The sequence below is a fragment of the Sceloporus undulatus genome, chromosome 4 (assembly GCF_019175285.1).
Source record: "Sceloporus undulatus isolate JIND9_A2432 ecotype Alabama chromosome 4, SceUnd_v1.1, whole genome shotgun sequence".
Taxonomy (NCBI): Eukaryota; Metazoa; Chordata; class Lepidosauria; order Squamata; family Phrynosomatidae; genus Sceloporus; species Sceloporus undulatus.
The window spans coordinates 239,113,963-239,131,760 of record NC_056525.1 but is presented as its reverse complement, the minus strand read 5'-3'; positions in this window follow the sequence as shown (position 1 = coordinate 239,131,760).

The window sequence follows — 17,798 nt, the reverse complement described above, 5'->3', positions numbered from 1 at the left end:
TATTATTATTATTATTATTATTATTATTATTATTATTATTATTATTATTATTTCTGCCAGAACACTCTGGTGCCACAATAAAATACAATGCCCAGGATTCCCTAGCATTGCTCTCTCCTGATCAAGAACATTCTTTGGATTTGCCAAGTTACAAAAGACAACTGATCTTATTCTGTCAGAGAGCCCACAAGGACATAAACTCGTTTGGCTTGTATGCTGTCATATCTGGACCCAAAAAAATGTTCCCCTGGAATTCCTCATTGATTTCCCCCTTTATTTCAATCCTCTTCATACATTACTGGAGTGCTATGAGTTCCTATAATACATTACTTCATACATTACTAGTCATCCTATTATTATACATCCTATAATTACTTCCAGTTACAGTAGGACCATTAAATCAATGGGATTTACTTTTGCATTGACTCACCACTCAAGAAGAGATTCAGTGGGTCTGATTCTAGCCAGGACTAACTAATAGGATCAAGCCACTACATTACAAGTACTCCACACAATTTAACCAACATGTCTAGACCTTAGCCTTTCTCTTCCTGTAAAGTTCAGAATCTCATGATAACAAATTGTACTAAGCACTAAGGTTCTGCGTGTGATGGACAAAATAATAAAACTATGTTCAAATAAATATATAATAAATCATTTTATGATTGTGCATACACTTTAGATTATGCCATATATCTTAGTGCATTGTGCTTCCTTAGCAAGTGTGCATAAAGGTCAACAAGGAATGATTTACTGTACTGTGTTTTCTTAGATGGCCTCTCAGTCAGGAGCTGTTTGACCATCTCCCATGGGATTTATGGCCGATAGTTTGTTAGGTGACTTAGACCCCCTCGATTTGCCCTTGAATGGGTAATGCAAAAAGATGGCATGTCATTTTTGAAAGTGCTCTTTAGTGGAGGAAATGTAATGTGATTTTTATGTTAAAGGATATTTGTAATCCCAGTATGACTTCACCTTCTAAAAATAGTGCCTGTATACGCTGATTTAATGGTCCTACGCGGTTTGATTAATGAAGCTAAAGAGGACAAATTACTGAAAGATACCTCTTGAATATAAGTGTCAGAGGTCTTGAGTGTGACCCAGGCTTGTCTTTACAATTAGAAAATTACAGCTGGCTGCCTAGGACAATACTTTCAAGGATGTCTGGAAGCTATAACTGCACCAGACTCCACCATCCAACTGCCAGGCTGCTAGAGAGTACTACTCTGCTGGAAAACATAGAACTAATTTATATTGTATCAGAGCTTTATACTGTGTCAGACCACCTATTTATTTATTATTTTAATAGCTTGTAGTAAACAAACATCTGTTGTTTTTATCCACCAAAAAGAGTACAGTAAGAGCTAACAAAAATTTAGAAGAAATCACATCTAGCTAAAACCCAAATGAAACAATGCAGAGGCAGCACAATAAAGAGCAATTTTTAAAAAAAGACCAGGCAATGCAATTAGATGCAATACAAGAGAAGAGATAAAACCGCACACAGTAAATACAGGAACTAACGCCTGCAGCATGTTATAGTGATTAAAATAAACCTTTCTCTTCTCTGCTATCATCAGCAGAAGTTCTGCAAAGGATTCAGACAGCTCTTGTCAGCACTGCTATAGGACACTGCTTTGTGTGGAGCTGTGGGGAATTGACCCTCTGACCTTCTGCATTCAGAACATGTTCTGTACCACTGAACCAGAGCCCTTCCCCTCCTGTACAACTCACCCACGTTCCCTAACACAGAGAAATCCAAAATGCTGACAAGCACCATGATATTCCAACTGTGCACCTATCCTCAGTTTTTCAAGCTCAGTTCATAGTGCTGCTTATAAGCTCTGAAGTCTCATGAGAATGCATGGATGTAGGCCCTCAGATGTTGTAGGACTACAACTCCCATGCAGGATGGAAATGATGAGAGGAGAAAAAAAAATACCTGGAGAGCCTCAGATACTTCCCTAACTGATCTGGGACAGGTTATCTTAGGCAAACTCCTCTCAAGTGGACCTTCCTGCTAACTGAGGTTATCCTCAGAGACATCATGATTCTGCCATCACTAGTACATGTAGTGTGATAAAGATAAGATAGAATATTCATGTCTCACCACACCTTTCAATTCCTTGCTTATGAACTTTCATCTTGCTTTTAGATGGCAAATTAAAGCAGTGCTTTTCCAGAGAACTTTAGGGTCTTTATACTGGGCAGTACTGGCTGTTGCTGAGATTAAATATGTTTGTTATGTACTTTTAAAACCTGTCTGTCTCTTTGTGGACTCACAGATATAAAACACTCTGGGAATTATTGTCTTAAATAAATAGTAAAATAAATATTATATAAAAGACATCACTTCTGTTGATGTTGCAGATGAAAGATACTGTCCTATCCAGAATACATCCAGGGAAGGACTAACCTGTCAGCATGCCAAAGCTCCTCATCTTACGTGTGTGCATGCATGCAAAGTTCTGTTGCGATTCAATGATTGTAATTGGTTTGGTGATAAGTGATAGGCTCTGGGGAAAATACAATGTTTTAATATTATGCCTTGGACATAGAAATGTTAACATCCCTGTTTCCAAATCAGATGTCATTGGATTCTTTGTGACCTTGGCAAACTAGTCCATTTGCTGCAAGACACCATAGAAGGCAAGAGAGGCAGAACAGGTCTGATATGTGCCATAGGTATCTATGAATAATGAGAACCCAGCTTGAAATAACTTCTTTGGCTCAGACCAAAGGTTTATCTAGTCCAGAATGAGGAAGAAGCGAGCCAGATCCTTCTAGGTCTACAAACAGGGAGTGAAGACCATAGCAGTATTCAGAGGCATGCTGACTTCATGACCCTTTGATAGTCATCTTCTTCATGAAAGTGTACAATCCCTCTTTAAAGCCAACTGGGTTGGTAGCTGTTTCCATATTTGTGGAAATAATTATGCAGTTTGTGAAAATGGATTTTCTTTTATCTGCCTGCTTCATTGGATGATCTGGGTTCTAATATGATGAGAGAGAAAGAAACACTTCTCTTTGAACACTTTTCCACATCATGCACAATTTGATAAACCCATATCCTCTCTTAGGTCCTTTTTATCTTTTTTAAAAAATATGATCCAAATATTGTAATGACTGATTCTCCATAGCTGAGTTGCTGCTTATTATTTTGGTTTCCCGTCTCTTTTAACTTTTTCAGCTTTGCAATAACCTTTGGACATGTGATACCCAGAATGGTACACAATATTCCAGGTGTGGTTGTATGATGGATTTCTATAAAAAGATTTTATGCTCTTGGCAGTTTTTATTCACAATGCCTTTTGTCTTCCCTGCCATGAGAATTCTCTTTTTCAGAGTCACACAGTTCTCAAACATAATACACAATGACACATCCACATTCTATCCTAGTGCATAAACTTTGTCCCTATAGCCAAAATCAATTGTTCCCTTTTACTAGTTCAAGATGAACATAAAGAAGTGTCTGTGTCCATATGGAAGGATATGCAATAAAGAACCAGTTTTGAATTCAAAAGACCTTAGTTTCCATCTGTGACATTTCCATTAAAAAGAAAACCAGAGATCAGATGGTTGAAATAAGCCTCTTCTGCCTGAGACCATGGTGAGCTAATACCAACCAGAGTAGACAGTACTGGGCTAGATAACATGCTGTACCTTGGTCCCCAAGCTTATGTTTGTACATGTGTGTCACAAGAAGCTTGTGTGGTTTTTTAAAGAATGGGATGTATCCAAGCAACTGCTGCATTTACATTTGCAAAAACTGAAAAATGATGATTATTGTCATGATAAAGAAATCCTTCCTGACCTGAATACAGACTCAGAGACTGAAAAATCAAGTGGTACTAACTGTCAGGACTTGAGTCTTTCAGCTTTGCCTGTCATGGTCTGGAGCATTAGCCAAAAAGGCTTTACTTTCTTGTTATTTGCTGGTGCATAACATGTTATAACACACTGCAGATATGTGATGGGATGTGTAGTGGTGTGATAATTGTTAGAAACTGTTGATCACTTGCCATTGTAGTTAATAAGCAAATGGAAATGAGTTGAGACTGTCTCTAGAAGATCCAAGGCCCATCTCTTGACTTATATCCTAACTTTCTTCCAAAATGGGATTCAAGGCAGACAGAAGATGAGACTCCCAGATTAGAAAGCACTCAGTTAACTATTCAGGAAGAAAAAGGGATAAGTATGAGCAGCACTGTATCTAATGATGTAACTGGAATCAAACCAACAAGACTATAGGCTGCTAACATGCTCAGATACAAAAATCATTGCAAGCTACTACAATGCATATAATAGAAATTTGGAATGTGAGAATCATGCATTAGAAAACAAGCAATGGAATGTATAATTAGTGCAATACTTGCGATGAGTGACCTTAATTAGATAGGAATGAGATATTTTAAATCAGGTAATTACATTGCATTTTACTCTGGAGTGACAACTGGAAAAGAAACAGGGTGGCATTAATAGTGAAGGCAAGATATAGCAAAAACAGACAGGAGATATAATGCAAAGACTGAATAATATCAATAAGATTCCAGGAACATCTATCAGAAATTGATTATGCACCAAAACAAGGACATGTTGATAATCATAGGCCATTGAAATGTAAAAATAGGAAATAGAGCAGAACAAAACAACTGTAAGAGAATTTAATAAAGAATCTAGAGAGAAACTTCACCAGCTTAAATAGCTTCAAAAGTTTGGACTAAAACCTGGAAGGGGTTCACCGCACCACCTAACATAGTAGTTCAGACTGATTTCATTGTCTCAGTTTTGGTATACTTTTTGCCTGTTTCCCAATATAAATCAAGTGCTGCTTAAAATCTTCCAGAGAAGGAGACTATCACACTTTGAGGCACAATATTTCACTGTTTAAACAGTTCTTACTGTCAGGGAGTTTTCCCTAATGTTAATGTGGCATACCTTTTTCTGTAGTCTGAATCCATTGCCCCATGCCCTTGTTTCTGGTGAAGCAGAAAACAAGCTTGCTTCACCTTCAAATATGACTTTTCTTTAAATATTTAAACACCTCTTAACCTTCTCAGGCTCTTCCCTTTGGTCACATAATACTACAGTGGGCTTTCCAGGACCTCCCCATGGATACCAAAATCTGTGGATGGTCAAGTCCCATTAAATGCAGAGGCATTGTAAAATAGTGTCCCTTTTGGAATATATATATATATATATATATATATATAGTAGTGGATGATTGAATCCATAAATGAAGAACAGGTCAGTACAGAGGACTGGCTGTATATCCTTTGAGTTTTCCTTTAGAAATCAGCTGCTATGACTGAAAGTGATGATGTTTCTGAAGCAAGGCAAATTGGGAGCGTGATGCTTGGAGAGCAGCAGTGTGCACTCTTTTCCTCCTTTATGTGATTCCAATGAAACATCCCTTCTCTGGCCATTCCACAGTGCTATTTGCATGGGTAGAAAAACAGCCAACAGTGTTGTGTTTAATTTGGGTTTAAATATGGGTTTAAATGCAGACCTTGTGGCTTCAACATAATGTGGAGATTCTCCTCTTCTCCTCTTCCCTTTGTGCCCTTTTGCTTAACAAACCTGAAAAAGAGTCCTGGAAAATTCAAAAACTCACTAGCTATTTTGCAACATTTTGATTGATATTCATGAGAAAATTAGCCCACTGTGACTATTGACCTCTATTAAAGATTGTTGGCATCCTTGTGTCAAAGGCACCAACTCTTTTTATGTGGAGGCAGAATGATAGACCCATTCAGGTCATAAGATTACTCGCTGCTGTGCTATCAGATGTGGTATGGCAAAGTGCAAAACAGTCTGATTTCCCCAGGCACAATTTGGAGGCATCATTTCTGTTGCAAAGCTGTGTTAATTGACTTGACTTTTTCCTTTCCTTTTTCTGCATTTCCTTTCTATGTATCTGGGCTCATTTATGACAAGGCTATTTTTGTTAAGCTCAACGTGTCACCTCCTCTCCTTTTCCCATCTTCAAACTTGACACTGCCTAAGTGAGTTGAAATAGGATTGGAAAGATATTCTGAATAATTTACATTTTCCTATTTGATCCTATGGAAGCATGGAGCTCTCTCATCTTACTGTTTTGGCATCTGTTTGTCACATTTGCCTATTCCTTCCTTACCCTAATCCAACAATCAGAGCAGTGTTTGGAGAGGGTGGAATTAAATGTGGTGATAGTGGTATAAAATGTTCTCTATGCTCCACCATCTCTTCTTTTTTCTCTTTCCTTCATTGTATTGTTTTTTGCCATTTTTCAGAGCTACTCTCCCACAGCAGGGGGCACAGAAACAAGCACAGTTGAATAAAAGACAAAACAGATGGAGTAGGCAGTCATCCATACTTCTAAATCAACTTTTCAAAAAGGAACATTGGGAATTTCCCTGTCTAAAATAAGCACTGACTTGTATTGGACTTTCCCCTTCTCTTCATCCAACCACGATGAAAGAGTGGAGCATTCCTGATAATGTGGAGCATTGGCTGAGATCCTGCATCATGCTTCCATAGTGTAAATCTGCCCCCATGAACCGGTGGTTGTGCTATGCCACCCTTCTACTGAATACTGACATTGTATCACCAATTGCACATCTGTCCATATGCCTGCTTATTCTCCCATTGGTCAATAGAGGGTGTACAGAAGCTGTTTTCAAGATCACAGTGAATCATGTTGTATAGGGAAGGCACTGGAAAATGGTTATGCCCCATCCAGGAACACACAATCGTAGCAAGGACAAACATTATACACGCAAAAAACTGCTTATGTGACTGTGAAATGAATGTGGATGTGACACAAAGGCCAAAGTATTACAGCCTCATGTGTATGCAAGCTTATGCATCTAAAACATCAACAGGAAGGCAGCCATCAGTTACAATCCTGCTTGCAATTTATAGATCATTGACTGCTGGGATCATAAAATCATAGAGTGGAAGGAGACCCCAAGGTCCAAACCCCTGGTGTGTCCAATCCAAATCCCTGGTGTGCTGGAATACACAATCAAAGCACTCTCAACAGATGGCCATCCAGCCTCTGTTTAAAAACCTCCAAAGAAGGAAACTCCACCACATTCCAAGGCAGCACTGTCAAACAGCTCTTACCATCAGGAAATTCTTCCTTATATCCACATGGAATCTTTTTCCAGTAGTTTGAGTCCATCACTCCATGTCCCAAGTCTCTGGAGAAGCAGAAAACAAGCTTGCTCCATCCTCAATATGACATCCATTCAAATATTTAAACATGACTATCATGTCACCCTTTTTTATTCCCTCTATGAGTCACCCATCTGGAAGCAGCCTTAGAAGATAATAAATGCCAACCACAGAAAGCCATCCAATCTTCATCTAAAGCAGAGGTAGAGAAAAGATTTTGCTGATGGGCTTATTTATTTATTTGTGGTACTGTATTTATACCCCGCCCTTCAGCCCTAAAGGCTATCATACTTCCATGGGCTGAGGAACTTCCACCTCTCCTGACATTGTTGCACAACATTTCTCATCACTCCTGACTATTGGCCATGCTATTTTGAGCTGATGAGATTTCAAGTCCAACAGCAACTGGAGGGACATGGCCTCCCATCGAGTTCCTCCTGGGTGCTTGGATTCTCCACCTCTACCCCAAACACTGGACTAAGAATATTTTGATCTGAGCCAGCCATATTTGATCAGGAACATTCAACACAGATTAGCTGTATGTTTACACTCCCTTCACTTCCCTGATGACAAGACATAAGAAAAGTGCAGTACTTACACAGGTGCAGTACTTACCTGGGAGAGCCAGCATGGTGTAGTGGTTTGAGCGTTAGTCTATAACTCTGGATATCAGGATTCAATTCCCTGCTCAGCCAGTAAAGCCCACTGGGTGAGTCACACATTCTCATCCCCAGAAAATGCCATGTCCACCTTGTTTGTATGTGTGCATGTGCATGCATATGTGCATGCCTTCAAGTCACCTATCAACCTATGGCAACCCCATGAATTTCATAGTGTTTTCTTAGGCAAGGAATACTGCAAGGTGGGTTTGGCAGTACCCTCCTCTGAGATATAGCCATCAGCACCTAGTATTCATTGGCAGTTTCCCATCCAAGTACTAACCAGGGCTGACTCTGCTTAGCTTCCAAGATCAGTTGGGATCTGGTATCCTTGGGGTATTTAGGTCCGTAGTGTTGCCATAAGTTGGAGATGGGTTGAAGGCATGCAGCAGCAACAAACTTACCTGGGTTTTGAAAGAGATTGCTGGAGTCTTATGAAGTTGGCAGTATTTGAATACAGGAGAGCAAATTTGTCAAGTTTGTTTCCATGGCCTCCCCCCACCTCAAAATCCTTTCTCTCACACCTATGTGCATTTTTAAACAATGCCTGAGGGGGGTATCCATGTATTTGTGTGTGCAGTTTTTTTAATGTTGGCACATTAATGTATCAATAAACATGTTCTGTGTTCTTAAAGCATGTTTGTGCACTTTTTTTAAAAAAAAGTATGTTCTTTTTTGTGCCTTTTTCAAAGGTGTGGAAGCTCTCAAACAATTTCCCCCCATTGGAGAATACATTTCACATCCAGAAATATATAAATTGCCAAATGAAAATTTGGTCAGTTTCTATCTTTGGCCCAGGAAGTGGGAATCAGATAAATCTGTAAAAAGAAAAAGAAACACTCTTGACAGAAATGCATTTGCCATTCATTCCTATATTTAATCCCTGTTCACAGATAGTTGGAGCATAAGTGGAGGCAGAGCATAGGACAGACATCCAAATATACTTACCATTTTCGGGCAAGCAAACTGCCTTCAGTAGATGGTTCAACAGAAAGCTGTCACCCATGTTAATCTCCTTATTGGATGAAGTGTGCCTCAAATATCTGCTATAGGAGGGTGTGTGTGTGTGAGGGTGTATGGGTGTGTGTGTGATTCACATCTTTTGAATAGATCCTGCTGGATTATGTAAAATCTCAGACTGATGTATCTCTCCCATAGCTTTGCAATGGGTTAAGCTGTATGTCTGTGTCTCTTGGCTTTGATATGCTTTTTTCATACATGCGCACACACGCATATCTGTATGCATGGAATTGCTGCTGACTAAAAGAGGGCTCTTGAACCTCTCTGAAGCGCTAATTCGACAGTTTCCACTATTAATGCATCTCATACTTGATGACAGCAGTTCAGTCTGGCTAACACCCTCAATGTATTCAGCCAGGGACCCTGATACTATTTTTGACTCTATGGATATCAGAGAAGAAACATGTGCCTTCTCTTTATGGTTAATTAAGAAGGCCTGTATACTTCAGTGTCAATTCTGTTTTGGAGATATCTATGTGTCTTCCATTATGGTTACTGACTGTTTACAATTATGAGCTAACATCTGCCTGGGCTGTGCTTTACTGGCCCTAGGGCTGCATCTTGAGGCAGTGGCAAGACATCAAGAGATGCTGCATATAACTTGCTGAGCTATGAGAGAAGGGTACTGCTTTCATGTTATTCTTATTTTATTTATTTACTGTTATTGTTAACTGTATTTGAGTAGACTTCCACACATGGCAAACCCATGGTTGAAATGTGGACTGCAGCTCCACAGATCCCTTGACATTGGCTAGGTTAACTATGGCTGATGGAAATAGTAGGTCACATCTGTTCACCTCAATATTAAAGCATTTACCCACTGGTGTCCAACATCAGATCAAAGCATGATTGTTCCTTTATTCCAGCAGCCCTTGTTTTTGTTCTCAACTGCCCTCAAGTCAACCTCTAGACATGGTGATCCCATAGATCAGATATCTCCAACAACCCCCTGTCCTTCACCATTCTGCTCAATTCCTCCAGGCTCATGGCCATAGCCTCTTTGACCAAGTCTTTCCATCTGGTATGCTGTCTACCCCTTTCCTACCCTCTTCCTTTCCAAGCATTATTGTCTTTTCTAGTGGGTCATGGCTTCTCATGTCTCAATTCAGTTATCCTGCCTCCTAGGGAGAACTCAGGTTTGATCCATTTCAGCACCCATTTATTTGTCTTTTTAGTCAGCCACAGTATCTTCAGCACTCCTCTCCAGCACTGCATCTCAAATGAATTGATTTTCTTTCTGTCAGCTTTCCTCATTATCCATATCTCACTGTCCATATCGCAGTTCTCATATCCATACATGCTGATGGGAAATATAATGGTTTGGATGATCTTTACTTTAGTGTTCAGTGTTATAGCTTTGCATTTTATGATTGCCTGGTTCTTTCATAGCTGTCCTTCCCAGTCCTAGTCTTCTTCCTATTTCTTGACTGCAATCTATTTTGATCAATGATTGATCCAAGATATGGGAAATTTTTAAACTCTATCAATTTTATCATGTTTTAGATATAATTTATATAAGTCCTCCATGGTTATTATTTTTGTATTCTTGATGTTCAGCTTTAAACCTACCTTTGCACTTCATTATTAATTAGCTTCATTTATATCCCACCAGTTGAGCATTTGAAACACATTTGAAGCATTAGGGAAAAAAGGCAGGCAGAGTTCTCAAGAAAATGCAAACACAGCAAATGTAAGAGCTCTAGAATGTAAATGATTATCAGTATCTTACTATCTGCGGCCCCTAAATTATGGAATAACTTACCGGAAGAGATCCGTCTTATTACCACACTAGAAGCCTTTAAGAAGGCATTAAAGACGGATCTCTTCCAGCGGACATATCCACCCGACCTGTTATAGTTGAATATCCCCACTCTGATTTGATAATGTGGAAACAGATGTTTTAATTCACCTACAACAACACTACTGGCTGATTAGTAGTATGTATTGTTAAATAATACTGTTTTTATACTATTGTATATTTTATACTATTGTGCATTTTGTAACTTGTATTGTTGATACTGTTGTGATCCTGCCTCGATCCGCAGGGAGAGGCGGGAAATAGAAATAAATTTTATTATTATTATTATTATTATTATTAAGAGGAGAAGGCCCTTGCATCCTGATGCATCCTGATAATGCTGAATGGAATGTGGGTGTGCATCTACACAATGACAGCTCAGCTCTGGAGTCAGAAGAAGAAACTGGACCATCCTGAAGAATAAATCTAAGTGGCATATAGACTTTGGTTTTGGTCTCCAGACAAAGAGCTTGGCAACAAGAGAGGAATCCTCAAGAACAGGGACTCCTTCAGGGGCAGGAAAAGCTCTAATGCTTGCAGCAGAGCTTTGGTTTTGTAGCCCCTTAAGCTCTAAAGTGTCCTACTTTAGAGAGAACTGGTCTCCTCTGTTTCAGAGGTGGACAGTTACATAGAGAATGGGAACCAATTTTGCCTTCAAATCACCAAAAACAGAGTTTGGTGAAGAGTTTTGGAGGATTGCTTGAGAGCTTCAGGAGCTACAAAAGTGGGATTTGAGGGGGAGAGAGTTTCTTTTCCTGCTACCTTTCTGTTTGATCTATCTATCTAAACAGAAGGGGCCCTAAAGAGAGCAAAGGAGCCTTGAAGTCATCTATCCACAGCAAGAACAGACTAAACAGATTCACAGCTCACTTGGTCATAGTTTTTCCCATTACGCCGAGACGTTTTGTACGCTGAGATATGTTTCAGTTTAAATGGAAGCAGCTTTTTAAATGTGGATGTGGATATACGCTGGAGATGGAAATAATATTTGAAAATATTTGAATGACAGACAAAAAATTGTGTTTCCCAACTATGGGGAAACATTGATACTGGAAGAATGAGAAATCTTTGCAAATTGGTAACAGGTGTGCCTCCTGGCACTACTGCTGCTAGTACAAGTCTCTCCCTCTGAGGTCACAACAAGGTGCCCAGCCATGCAGTCAACACTGGGTTCTTTGTTTCTGACCTCATAGGGAGGTCAGAGAGCCACCTGGCATTGTTGTGGAGTATGGAGGTAATGGGGGAAATCTGGGACAGCTCTGGAGCCAGAATACTCCAGGACTTGTTATGAGCTACCGCTATTGTAATCTAATATCAATTGTAGATGGCTTGTTTCTGTGAATAAGCAGTTAAGACTCATTTGCTTTACAAAAGGCCTACTCCTGTTGGAGATACAGATGGTCAAAATTGCTTTGGTGATAGGGACCAACACAACAACATGCACCACTGGCAGCTGTGAAATGACTAAATTGAGGCTATCATAATTTGGACATAGCAATGGCAATTATATTTATACAACCCTTATCAGTGCACTTAAGCATTCCCTAAGTGGTTTACAATGTGTAAGCCAATTGCCCCCAACAAGCTGGGTACTCATTTTAGCGACCTTGGAAGGCTGCCAGGCTGAGCCGACCCTGAGCCCCTGGTTGGTATTAAACTCACGTCCTTGTGGTTTGTAAGTGAGTGGCTGCAGTACGGGCATTTAAATACTGTGCCACCAGATGGCAGGACCTGTTGGAAAAGATGATAATGCTTGGTAAAGTGAGAGGCAGTGGGAGAAGTGGAAGACTGCACTACAGTTGGATAGACTCAGTCATGGACTTGAGCAGGATTGTTAACAACAAAGTGTCTTGGAGGTCTTTCTTTCCTGTTGTTAACTGCCCTTGAGTCAGCCTTGACTCATGGTGACCCTGTGAATGAGATATTTCAATTTCTCCCTATCCTCGGCTGCTCTGTTTAGGTCCTACAGGCTGAGTCTATCCATCTGGCATGTGGTCTTGCCCGCTTTCTGCTTCCCTCTACCTTGCCTAGCAATATAGTCTAATGAGTCAGATCTTCTCATGATATGCCCAAAGTACAACAGTCTCAGTTTCATCATCTTTGCTTCCAAAGAAATTTCAAATTTGATCTGTTCTAGGATCCATTTGTTTGTCTTTTTGGCCATCCACGGTAACCTCAGCACTCTTCTCCAGCACCACCTTTCAAGTAAGTTTAATTTCTTTCAGCTTTCTGTGCTGTACAGCTCTCACATTCATACATGGTGATGGGGAATGCAGTGGATTGGACAATTCTAAATTTTGCACTCAGTTGTATAGTTTGTGGCTGCCCTTCCCATTCCTAGTCTTCTTATTATTTCTTGATTGAAGTCTCCATTTCAATCAATGTTTTATTAATTCTTCATGCCAATCAGTGTTTTATTGATAATTTATTGATTATTTCAAACAATGAACATCAGCAATGAACATTTTCTCTGAAGATGCCAGCCACCGATGCAGGCGAAATGTCAGGAAAAAAATTCTTCTAGAACATGGCCACATAGCCCAAAAAACCCACAAAAAAAATTATGAACAACAAACAGCTAGTCTTATTTCCTAAGAAGCTGCTCTGTACAGACCATTGATCAATCTACCTGAAAACTGCCTACGCAGCACCACCTCTCCACTACATAGCAGCATCTCTCAACCTGATTTCTAGGTTGAATTCAGAGCCTGGAAAAGTTACTTTTCTGGACTACAGTTCCCGGACACTCTCCCATTAGTCTGGCCATTAACTTTCTAATTTCTAGTTTCAATGATGAGATCTTTTGCATGCCAAGCATGTGCTCTGCTGTTGAGCTATGACCCATCTCAAATCTATTTAATTGGAACACTGGCAGGAGACAAATCTATGCCAAAGGAAGGGGCAGCCCCCCTACTTAAAACATGATTTCAAAAGGAAATAGCAGAGAAGCCATTCAATGAAACTGTGATCATATTCTCTGCCAAGCATCTAAATGCCATTCCTAAAAAATATTACTGGTTGATAGTTTGGCATATGGGAGGTTTGGCAGGACTACTAACGGCAGAAAAATGAAAGATGAGAAACAAACAACTATTTTTGTCTACTGAAAAATATTAGCTTCAGAGAGTCATTGAGTGCATATGTTTCAGTAGTCTCTTGAATACTGGAGATGTTCTCCAATTTTCTAATATGTGTTCCTGCTCAATTTTTATTCCTATTGTGAGAAACTTCCCTGGAAACATTATGCAAAGGTGAGTTGATTTAAATGTTCTTTAAATGGATTAGACTGAGGGAGGGCATGTTTTGTAGGTTTAGGGAGACAATTTTCCACCAGCGAATCCCATTGTAGAATCCACTACTTCCCAAAATGGAAAAAAAAAGTCCTCAGAAAAATCTAGACTGGAAGTGTTGCTTGTTACTTGGTTTCATGACAAGCAAATTCCCTCTTCTGCATGACTATAAAGGCACAGGAGCCCTCTCCAGATTGCAACCTGGCAACCCTGTGTGAGTGGAGATCCTAATCCTGGTTTTTCCACACTGCACAAATAAAGTAGTTTGACGCTACTTTAACTGTCATGGCTCCATCCTGTGGAATCCTGGGATTTGCAGTTTGATGAGAATCATAGAGTTGGAAGAGACCACAAGGGCTATCCAGTCCAACCTCCTGCTACGCACCCCTGACAGATGGCCATCCAGCCTCCGTTTAAAAACCTCCAAAGAAGAAGATATTCAGCCTGGCTTATCAGAGAGCTCCGATACCACACTAAGCTACAAATCCCAGGTTTCTGTAGGATAGAGCCATGGCAGTTATTTCTGCAGTGTGGATACATCCCTAGTCCAACACTCAAACCACTGTACCAGGCTGACTCTCATCAGAATGGATATCACGCTAATGGACTTTAAATTTTACTATCCTTTGTCTCAGCCAAAAAAGGGGGGAATGGCCGCTGCCTGCTTTGAGTTCCTTCCAATCCACCTGAACCAAGACAGAAACAATATCTGATGTGCAATGTAGGCTTCCAACACCATCACTTTTCTTTTTCTGTATGGTTTTTTTTAAACATCTTCTGCCTGATGAAGAAGATAGTGGCACTTTGGAAGCTTGCATGAAATATTTTGGCCAATATCACTCTTTTGTTTTGATGTTGCTGTATAGCCAACACTGCTACCCCTGAATATGCTTCAGCATGATGGTTACTGTTTCTTATTTACCACAATCTCATGTAGCAGACTCACTACCCTGATTAAACTAAACTCCACATTCATCTGCAATATGCGACCTATCTGTTTCGATTTCTTGCTCTGGCTGCTCTAACTGTTAAAATGCACACAAGCATTTTAAAATCTCCTTCAAACTCCCCACCTGTCACCAGTCACCTCCAGCATTTCAGCAGGCCATCTATCTTAGTCTACCTAAGACACACAATGCATAACATCACAATACTTTGCCTTATTACTCAGAATATACACTCAGTGCCAGCATGGTGTAGTGGTCTGAGTCTTTGACTACAACTCTGGAGACCAGGGTTCAAATCCAATTTGGCCAGGTAAACCCACTGAATGACCTTGGACAAGGCACACTCTCTCAGCCTCAAAGATGGCAATGGCAACCCCCCTCTGAAGAAACATGCCAAGAAAACCCCACAATAGGTTTGATTTAGGCCCACCATAAGTTAGAAATGACTTGAAGGCACACAACAATACACTCAGAAATGTTTACATTACTGAAGCACATCCCAGATCCCTTGCAAAGTTAGTGTCTAACAACAAGGAAAGTACATGCCCCTCCCCATTTATGCCAAGCTGCAAAAAGTATCTCAAGAACAACAATTAATCTCTGATAGTGTCACCTGCTTCAGATGCTAGAGTTACATTGTTTGCATTTCTTCCCCTTGTTGTTTCCTTTCGCACTAGAAAGGATTTCTTCTCTAATGTATTTATTTTTACTTGTCTACTCCTAGCACTGGCTAAAATCAATAAGCATGTGCCTCCTCCAAAGGCAAAAAAAATAACATCTTGCAGTGATCTAGATTTAACCCTTCAAGTGTAAAAGTCATTGTCATTGAGTCATTGAGTGGTGTAGACAATGCCATGAATGGAGAATATGAGAAATCAAACATACAGATACTGTTGCAGGAAGTCACTGGAAGAAAAGAACAGGATACATCTTGTGTTGTGGGACTGATCTGCATTATCAGGTATGGTTCTTTGAGATCTAGACCAGTGTGGTAGTGGTCAGCTTGGATGTGCAGCCAGTCATCAAGACTCTGTGTTTCCAAGTTGTTTTGTTTCAAGTGATTCCTGACTGATGGCAACCCTAAGACAAACCTATCATAGGGTTTTCTTGGCAACATTTGTTCAGAGGAGCTTTGCTTCTTCTGAGGCTGAATGAGTATGACTTGGCCAGGTCACCCTGTGGGTTTTCATGGCTGAGTGTGATTTGGATCCAGAGTCATAGTCCAACTCAAACTACTACACCATATCAGGAATTATGGGATCTGAAGTCCCAAACATCCAGAAAACCAAAGGTTGGGGACTACTGGGCTACAGGAGCAGTTTATAATTCCTATAAAGACACCCATTCATGCACAATTCCATTCTTGGTTGACTCTACATCTATTGAAACCAATTAGGTTCATACTACTCTGCTGTGTTCTTTGTTGTTATTGCCCACCTTGATCAACAGGGAGAGGCAGATGAGTGATGATGATTCTTCAAAGCCACCAGGAGATTTCTTCAGAAATATTAGAAGTCTATAGCAGGAAGTCCACTGATAAGATTTCCAGAATCATAGAATCATAGAATCATAGAGTTGGAAGAGACCACTAGGGCCATCCAGTCCAACCCCCTGCCATGCAGGAAATCCAAATCAAAGCATCCCTGACAGATGGCCATCCAGCCTCTGTTTAAAGACCTCCAAGGAAGAAGACTCTATCACCCTCCGAGGGAGTGCATTCCATTGTTGAACAGCCCTAACTGTCAGGAAGTTCCTCCTAATGTTCAGGTGGAATCTCTTTCCCTGCAGCTTGCATCCATTGTTCCGGGTCCTGTTCTCTGGAGCAGCAGAAAACAAGCTTGCTCCCTCTTCAATATGACATCCCTTCAAATATTTAAACAGGGCGATCATATCACCTCTTAACCTTCTTTTCTCCAGGCTAAACATCCCCAGCTCCCTGAGTCGTTCCTCATAGGGCATGGTTTCCAGACCTTTCACCATTTTTGTCGCCCTCCTTTGGACACACTCCAGTTTCTCAATGTCCTTTCTGAATTGTGGCGCCCAGAACTGGACACAATATTCTAGGTGGGGCCTGACCAGAGCAGAATACAGTGGCACTATTACTTCTCTTGATCTAGACACTATACTTCTATTGATGCAGCCTAAAATAGCATTGGCCTTTTTTAGCTGCCGCATCACACTGTTCACTCATGTTCAACTTGTGGTCTACTTGGACTCCTAGATCCCTTTCACACGTAGTTTCATTCAGCCAGGTGTCCCCCATCCTATATCTGTGCATTTTATTTTTCTGCCCTAAGTGCAATACCTTACATTTCTCCGTGTTGAATTTCATTTTGTTAGCTTTGGCCCAGCTTTCTAGTCTATTCAGGTCATTTTGAATCTTGATCCTGTACTCTGGGGTGTTAGCTATTCCCCCTAATTTGGTATCATCTGCAAATTTCATAAGTATGCTTCCAATATATATGGCCAGTTCCAGATACCAATACCATGGCAATTGCCAGTTTCCCACCAAGGGAACTGAATACCAAAGTGTCCTTCCCTTCATAGTTCTGATTTCTATTAATGGTTGTGAAAGCTGGACAGTGAAGAAACCTGGTAGGAAGGAAATCAACCCATTTGAAATGTGATGCTGGAGAAAAGGTCTATGGATACCATGGACTGCCAAAACAACAATAACACATAATACTAATACTAACACTAATAATAAAGATTTATTTCTAGCCCGCCCTATCAAAGAAAATCCGGGCGTGTTACAACAATAAAATGTACATAAAAGTTACAATAAAATCCAAGAGGGAAACAATCCCCATACTCACCCCCCATTCCCAATGCTAAAACAAGATTAAACAGTCATCGTATAAAAGCATTAAAACTATTAAAACATTAAAACATTCAACTAGAATTTGGAGGAAAATAAGCAGACGAG